The sequence below is a fragment of the Capra hircus genome, chromosome 10 (genome assembly GCF_001704415.2).
Source record: "Capra hircus breed San Clemente chromosome 10, ASM170441v1, whole genome shotgun sequence".
Taxonomy (NCBI): Eukaryota; Metazoa; Chordata; class Mammalia; order Artiodactyla; family Bovidae; genus Capra; species Capra hircus.
In genome coordinates this window covers 67,021,670-67,030,289 of record NC_030817.1, presented here as the reverse complement: position 1 = coordinate 67,030,289, position 8,620 = coordinate 67,021,670, and positions in this window count along the sequence as shown.

Genomic DNA, 8,620 nt, shown 5'->3' with positions numbered 1-8,620 from the left:
ACAGGAGAGAGTTTTCTAAGCTGATATGAAAGTCCAGCACTGTGACCCCTGTCAAAGCAGGCAGACCACAGAGCTGCTGCTGCCGTCTTTTTCTGCCAGTCATTCATTTATTCATTCATCATTCAGTAACTGCTACTGAGAACTCATGTGTGCAGGTACTCTGCCAAGCTGTGGCGAAACAGTAAGACTCAGTGCAGGCATGGCCTTCACCCCAGGCCTTACCCTCAGTGGCCCAGCAAGGCTTGGTGGTGGGGGAGCACTGCCGGCTCAGGGGTGCAGCTGGAAGAGGTACGGGGGTAGGGATCCGAGAGCTTCCCAGCTGGAGCAGCCTCACTTTTCTGTTCCAGATTCGGATTTTATCCTGACAAGCTAGCAGGAACCATAGAAGAGTTTAAGCAGGAGAAGGAGGCGATGTGATCCGTTTGGAAAGATCCCTCCAGCTGCTGCGTGGAGAACAGGCTGCGGGATTGGGTGGGGGGATGGGGTTGGTCTGAGCAGATGCCATGGCTGCTGTCGCTGGGGTGGGGAGGCGGTACAAGGAGTAGAGGTAAATGACAATCAGGTTGCGGTGATGGATTAGACATGGATGGTGGCTGAGAAGGGAGAGGGAGGTGCCAAGAATGACTCGCAGGTTCCTGAAACCCTGAGAGAGTGCTGGCTGGGTTTGCCTGTAGTTGAAGCTGGTTAAGGTGTATCTGATGTCCTTGAAAGACTACATTATTTCAATGTCAAAATGAGTGCAGAGGGCAAGGAAAGGGTATTTTTGATAAGGCTTTGCAAAAGGAATATTCTTGTTATAAAGAAATATGATAATACACTCACAACATTTTGCCTTCCAGTCTAATAGTGAGATGAATGTTGCTCACAGCAGCTTCATGTGTAAAATTCAAACTAGTTGCTAACAGACATTTGGAAAACACAAGAATAGGGAATTGTTGGGAAAAGCTCTTTTAGGAACAAGAGATGAAGGAACAATTAAAAGTGACAAGGCTGGAATTTGACTCCTGACTCTGCTACTTATTAACTGTGTGACTCTGGGCAAGTTATCAAACCTCTCTGCCTCAGTTTCTTCATCAGTAAAATGGGAATAATATCTTCCTGTTTCATAAGACTGGCTGAAGATTGCAAGAGAGTATATAAAGAACTTAGCTCATGGAATCTCTCTGAAAATGGTATCTGTCACTACAGAACACCCTCCAACAGAGAGAAACAAATGAAAATGAAAGTTACTGACTTCCCCATATGCATTTCAGTAAAGAAGAGTTGCCCATATAACCAATCATGATTTTTGCAAATCTCCTCATAAGATGTTTTAAAATTAGGATAGTATTCCCAAATCAGGGGAAGTGCTTGTCAGACCTCATGCCTGAGTCTGTCACCTGCCCCGCTACTTACTCGCTGGCTCAGTCTCACTTGGGTCATGTGTTCAGCTGGATTCTTCAGTTTCAGAGGGACTCTTCTTTGCTGCGCGGAGGGGAGGCTGTCCAAGTCAGACGTGATATAATTGCCATCACGTTCCAGGTCCACTGGTGCCAAGTATCAGTGGTGCTGTGGTTGGTCAGCACTGCCCTTATGGCCCAGACTTTAGTTTGGGGACTTCTCCAGGAGCTGTCTCTGCTGGGAGGAGCTGATTCTGGGCTCCTGTGCGTTCACTGAGGTTAAAGGAAGATGGCAATTAGCCACCAGTGATTCTGCCTCTGCTCTAGGTTTCAGAAGACTGGCGGGGAGGGATCCGTGGCTATGGCTAAGAGCCTATAGGAGAAGGAGGCTTGGGGGATGTGATCAGCAATGCCATGGAAAATCTTTCCAAATGCTGAAGAAGATGGCTGTAATCATGGAGACTGCTCTGGTGTTGGGAGGGTAAGCTGGCTCCTCCCCCAGATGCAGCAGAGAGGCACCCAGCCACCTGAGACCAGAGTGGGACATGCTGCAGTAGGGCAGACAGAATACAGCCGTGGGCACCATGTAGTAGGGGCTCCCCACGTGGGACCGGCGAGGGGGCGAGGCTGGGGGTGGGAGGGGGCAAACAGAGGTTGCAGGACTGCATTCCAGTACCGATACAGAAACAGGGCAGATGGCAGGATGGGGGAATGATGAAGTCGATTCATAACTGCTAGTGCTTTGAGGGGATTCACTGAGGGTCAGGCACTGTTCTAAGTACTTCTCATGTTTTAAAAAGCTGTAGAGCCAGGACTCCAACTCAAGGAATCTGGCTAAAAAATCTGTATACTTTAATCGCTACACTAAGTGAAATGTGGAAAGAGCAAAGGTTTCAGACCCACAAAGGGTGAGACCTCTCTCTGTTAACCCTTTATGCTAAGTGCTATACTTAAAAAAGCAAAGGTTTGGAACCACTCCAAGCCTGTGTGCTCCTGAGCTGTTACTTAAGACTCTACAGGTCTCAGTGTCCTTATTCATTTGTAAATTTGAGAATAATATTAACCAAAAAGGTTAAAGAAAGAAATGCATGCTGAGTGTCTACCTACATCTTCAGTAAGTTTCCTGGCTTTGGAGGACATGGTCCATTCCAGATCTGTGTTTTCTCATCGTCCCTGCAGGTGATTCAAGGAATCACAGTGGCTACACCCCTGCATTTCCAGTTCACAGTCTTCTGGTTCCTCATAAGTGGGGTCCCCTTAACATACTCCCGTTTGACATCTGAGTGGATGAGGATCCTGATCTGATAGCAGTGACCCTGAGGAAGCTGAGGTCCCAAGTGACCCAGATTGTCACAGACATTTCATGTTTCTTGGAATCATTCCATTAATTTATTCAGTTGCCATTTACTATCTAACTCATCAGACATTATTAGGCACCTACTATTTGCAAGCATTACACCATGTTCTTCAAAGAAGTCACCAGAGAAGTCCACACACTCTGGACCACATTGAAATTATCTTTTCATCTGCAGCCTGGGTCCATGGGTCTTAGAGTGTGCTCAGTAAACAACAATAAAGGTATTATGAGAAACAGGCTGTCTGGATGTAATGAGGCTCTCCCAGCAGGGCCCAGAGAGGCAGACACTCCAAAGGCCTAGACCATGACACCCACCTCTGTCTCTGTAGTCACAATGCAAGGATCACAACCTGAAGATTTTCAAGGATCAGCCACACAGAAATGCTGGAAGAGAGCAAGGTGGAATCTTGGCATACTGGAGCACACCTGCCCTGTAAAGATGGCATTTGCTACTTGGCACTAGCCTATTGTTGCAAGTGGAAATAGGGGCCAAAGGTAGCCAGATCTTCCGATTTTCCAAGTGAGTGAGTGAGTGAAGTCGCTCAGTCATGTCCGACTCTTTGCGACCCCATGGACTGTAGCCTATCAGGCTCCTCCGTCCATGAGATTTTCCAGGCAAGAGTGCTGGAGTGGATTGCCATTTCCTTCTCCAGGAGATCTTTCCGACACAGGAATAGAACCCAGGTCTCCCGCATTGCAGGTAGATGCTTTACAGAGGAACTGTAAATCTGGATTTTTATTTGAAATCTCCAAACATTTCAGCATTGATTCCTAATTTTAATCTTTTTTAAAAGGCTTGTGAGAAAGAAAAAGCTTGTCAAAAGGAACTTTCCTGCCTGCTAAAATCTGCTCAAAGGTTGCCAAATTGGGGCCCCTGAGTGGATCCGTTCAAGGGGAAAGGTCAAGGGCTGTACTGGAGCTAGGTTCTGAGGGACCTAGAATGCCATTCTTCCTTGAATCCAAAGGTGTGCAAGACACACAGGATACCATAAAGAGGAAGTCAAAGCCACAGTGCTGCCTTCCAGGGGCTTACAGTCTCAACACTGAGACCCAGGCAAAGAGGCAGACGGTCAGGAAGGCATAGCAGGAGGCAACGTGGGGCCCCTGGGAGTCCAGGACATTATGGAGCAAGGCATTCCTAAGCTTTGGGAGAACTTCACCTGAGCTTCAGAAGATACTTCCAGGAAGTCAGGCTTGAGACTCTGAGGATAAGGATTCCAGAGGCAGAGAGCCCGGGGAGATCTAGGAATAAACTTTTCTGGAGACTCTAAAGAAAAGCCCTGTAAAGTTTGATTCCAGATGTCATGGGGAAAGGCTGGCTAGAAAGTGCAGGGCTATAGTATGAAGCTTCACTGATACCTCCCACCCTGTCCTACTCTATCTGGCAATACCAGCAATGGTCTTGGTCCAAAGGGGCACACAGCCCACATGGCTGTCCAGACTCATAGAAAGCAGTGCTGTGGGCTGCTTCCAGGGGACCCAACCCTGACCTGAAAGTCGGGCAAACTGGGGTATAAGTCTCACCTGTGCCACTTGAGACAGGCATTAACTGCTTTAAGCCTCAGTTTTCTAATCTGTGAAATGGTGCCAGTGATCATGCCTGTCTCCTGGGATTGGGATGAGGATGCAACCAGCTCAATAGGGTTTTTATCATCAATGTCCACTGCCTGAGAGTTCCAGTCCCTAGTGGCAAGCAGGAGGGTAAAGGCAGTCTCCCTGCTTGCCGGCATCTCTCCTGCCGCTGCTCCAGGAAATGGCAGGACTGCTTTGAATGGGTGAGGGAGGAGATGGAGGCATTGGACACTCCCCATCCCTTTCGGGTAGAACCCGTGCTGGGCGGTGGGAGCCGCGTTGAGAGAGGACTCTTCCCCAAGGACAGACCAACCCGTGCTGGGCGGTGAGAGCCGCGTTGAAAGAGGACTCTTCCCCAAGGGCAGACCTTTTCCTCCCAGTGCTTCTGGAAGGGATCCGGGAGACCCGAGGTAAAACATCCCTCTGAGAAGCCAGCGCTGGGGGGGAAACAGAGGGACAATATCACACCACTCCAACCCCCAACCTGCTCTGCTACTCCAGGTCTCTGGTATACCCAGAACTGACCAGGACCTTCCTTCCCTTTAAAAGCCTTCGGTGCGCGATGCTTTGGGAGGAAGCCCACTGGCAGGGCTTACAAACCCGCGTGGCTCTTGCCGCTTCTCTGACCTCAACTTCCGACTCACCCCCTACTTCACAGCTCTGCGCCTTTGCTCAAGCCAGAACCCCTGCCCAGGGCGTCCTTAACTTTGCCCCTACAGAAGGCAGGTCTGTGTGAAGAATGCCTGCTCCTTCATAAAGACGTTGCTCACGGCTTAGCCCCTTCTCGAACGTTCTCGCACCTCACCCCAGCGCCACACCAGGGGAGACCTTGGCACCTCTCCTTTGGCTTCCTCAGCAGCCACTGCGTGTTCCAGTCAACAAATTGTTTGTCAAGCTGTTTTCTGCCTACTTGTCCTTCTACCCCGAACACATCTCAGCCCCCGACTGAAAGCTTCTCGAGAGCAGAAAAATTAAAAAAAAAAAAAATCGATCTAGTTACTCGTGGTAACCCAAGGGCTAGCCCTTTGGGTAGGGGCATTCTGGCCCCTCAAGAATCCCTCAAGGGGTGGACGGCTGGGCAGAGGCGAGGGCGAGTGGGTGGCTAGATGGAAGAACTAGAACGACGGATGGGGCCGCTTTTGCAGAACCGGCGGGGTGGGGGTGGATGAGGTGAGTCCTTGACCCTCTGCAGTCAGCGCCCGCAGAACCCAGCCCACCCAGCCCCGCTCCCTCTCTCGCTCCCGGGGCCGGTGCCCACTGGACCAGGTGATCTCGAACCTTCTCCCTCTCACACCCCAACAACAAACAACCCTCGCGCTCTCCCTCCGGAGAAAGGAGGTGGAGCCTGACCTCAGCCGGAGGCTGCAGCAGCTGCGGGAGGTGCGGGGGGGCGGGGGTAGGGCTCGCAGCTCTGGTCCTTGGGGGAGCCTCTCCTCCAGGGAGTGGCACGGGTGGGGGCCTAGGCGGGTCCTAGGAGCCCGGGAAGCCCTCAGGCGGCAGCCTCGACCCTCCGCGGGCGAAGGGAGGAGGGGCATAGGGGTGGCTTCATTGGGAGCCTGCTTCCGACTCTCCCTCTCGGTCTGGAGTACCCTCGGAACCCCCTCCCCCCGTCATATCCACCCTTCTCGAACCCCAAGGGCCCGGTGGGACTAGGTGCCGAATAAGCGGGGTGGGGAGAGGATGCCGCTCGGCTGGGCTCCGAAGAGCCGAGATCTGCCCATCCCCCACCCCCTTGGCTGGGAGTGGGGTTGGAGGGCGCACAGGGGTGACACGAACCCCCGGGACTCGGCGACAAGAACAGGAAAGAACCTGAAATGGGGTTTGATCTGCAATTGTTGGGGCTTTGGTGGAGGCAATTAGGATAAGGGGCAGAAAGGGCACCCCAAGGGGAAGGCCTGGGGCCCTAAAGAGGGTGGGAGTCGGGAGTTGTGAGAAGGAAGGAGAATGAAGAAACAGCTTTTTCGGGGGCGGGAGGGCAGCCTGCAAAGACTTCCCCTGGCCAGCAATCTGGAGACTAGCACTGGACAGATGGGGGTTTTGGACACCGCGCCATGGACGTGTTCCCCAAGGTCTGGTGCAGGAAGCCCTCCCCCCGCCCCCGGCCCCCCTTATTCCTTGTGCAGACACTGGGCCCACACGGGCCGCTGCCTCACCTTGACCTTCCCCTCATCCTGTGGCAGTGGGTGCCATTAGAGGAAACAGAGGTCCTCTTCCTAGCTAGGCACTCAACACCTGGCTCTTTGGCAGCGCGGGGGAGGCTTTGCCCCTCCAGCTCAGAGTCACAGGGAGAGCACTAGGGTCTCCCCTATCCCTAGGGGAAGGGGCCCCACCAGGTAAAGACCAAACAGACGGCAGCACGTGGATTTGCCTGGGGGCAAATAATTTCTGGAGATCCCTTTAAGGAGGGGGTTTCGATCCCTTTAAGAGGGAGTGGGTCAGATAAAAAGGACTATAAAAGTCCAGCTTCCTTTATTTCCCAACACCCACCCCCCATGATGGGGGAGGGGGGCAAGTGCTGCGGCCGCTTTTAAATGGTGTGCTGGTATCCCTGCCCCAAGGCACCTTGACCTCCAGTTTGTCCAGTGGGGCTGAGGGACTAGGTAGCTCAGTTAGTGATCCTGACTCCTAGAGTTCAGGCATTCTTGGGCGGGGGGAGGGAGGTGAAGGGGGAATGCAAGGGAGCTGCTGCCCCACTCTCAGGAAAGATGGGACCGGAGCGTGGAATGGAGGGGAAAGTGGTTACCGCCACCACTGCAATGACTGCGCTGCCCCGGTGGGGTGCCTTGCCCGGTGCCAGGTGGTTGGAACTGAGGGCAGGCGGTCTGCAGGGACTGCGGCGGGCAGTGGGGGAGGTGCCTGGCGGCTGGACTGGAGATGACGGAGCAGCCAGTCTGTCCCGGCTGTCAGTCTGGTCGTACGTGGTGGGGGAGGGGTGTGCAGCGTGTTTTCTCTCAGCCCTGGATGTTTTCCCTCTCGCATCTCCCTCACTGCTCTCCCGTTCTGAGGCAGTTAACCCTTCGTGATGGGTCTGAAGGGGCAGGGAGAGTCCCTGCCTCCAGGCTCCAGGCTCTGGAGACCTGATGAATCCAGTCCTCTCTCCAGATGAAGCAACAAATCCTTTTCAGTGGGGGACCCCTTGGGTTGCTGGGTGTGCCAGGGTGAGGAAAGGTGACGGTTCCCCCTGGCTTTGGCACAGCCTTGGTGGAATGGGGTGGGGGCAGCATTCATTCAGGAAAAGTTTAGAGGAAGAGGTGGAGCCCTTCTACACCTGGGACTGGAAAGGAAGGAAGCCCAGGTGAAGAGGTCCCTGGAAGTGGGGTGGAGAAGGAAGACCAAAAGGTCCCTTGGGGAACAGGCATGGTGTGCAGCCCCTGGCTTCTTGGCTGGCTTGTTGACCAGCACTGACAAAGGGGATGCGTAACAGAGGTAGATTGGGGGCTGATGTAGGAGGAACATGAAGTGCCTTTCACCAGCCTGTCTCCAAACCATAGCTCACTCGGAGCCTCCTGGGGCAAAGGAGACAGCCACCCACATGGGGGAGGCTCTGAGAGTAGAATTCCTCCAGCTGCTGGGCAGGCTGGGCAGGCTAGGTAGGCTGGAATGGGCTCTCATGACCACTCTGCCTCCTCTCCAGTCATTGGTCCCTTTTATTCCTTCCACCAGGGCCCCAAATAAAGACAACTCTTTCCCCACTATCCCAGCCCAGGGCCATTAGATCTTCACTACTAGATGCTGGGGAAAAGCCCAGTCCTCCATCTTCACCCTGCAACTACTTCTTAGGCCGAGCTCGGGCTTCCTGCCACTTGGGTCTCCTTCCCTTTGACTAGGTACATTTTTCTGAACCTCTTGGCCTCGATCTCTGCCCATTACTGGGCATGAAGCCAAGGTCACCATAGGCTGAGCTGCTGACAGGGGTCCCTTCCCCTCTTCTGCCTTGGTTCTAGGCTGCCAGAATGGCGTGGCTTAGCTCCAGCGGTCACCTCTGCTGTTACCCTCTACCACTGGGCTCTTATGAGGGGTGGGGGGTGTCATCCTAAAGGACAGACTGTGACAGGGGGATGGGGTATTTTGTAATGTGAGGGTAGGGCTGGCCTGATGGTAATGGGGAGACCACTAGGAATCTTTGTCCTGGGAGGCTCAGAGAGGGGGAAAATCCCTTAGTGTTGTTCTACTTTTATAGGTTTAGAGACATTGCTTTCCATAAGGGTGTGAAGCAGAAGTAGGGGACAGTTGTCTGAGAAGGATCTGGCCCTTTGAGAAGAGGTTGTGCCACTGTCTTAGCTTTCAGCTTCCATTCACACCCTGTTCAGTG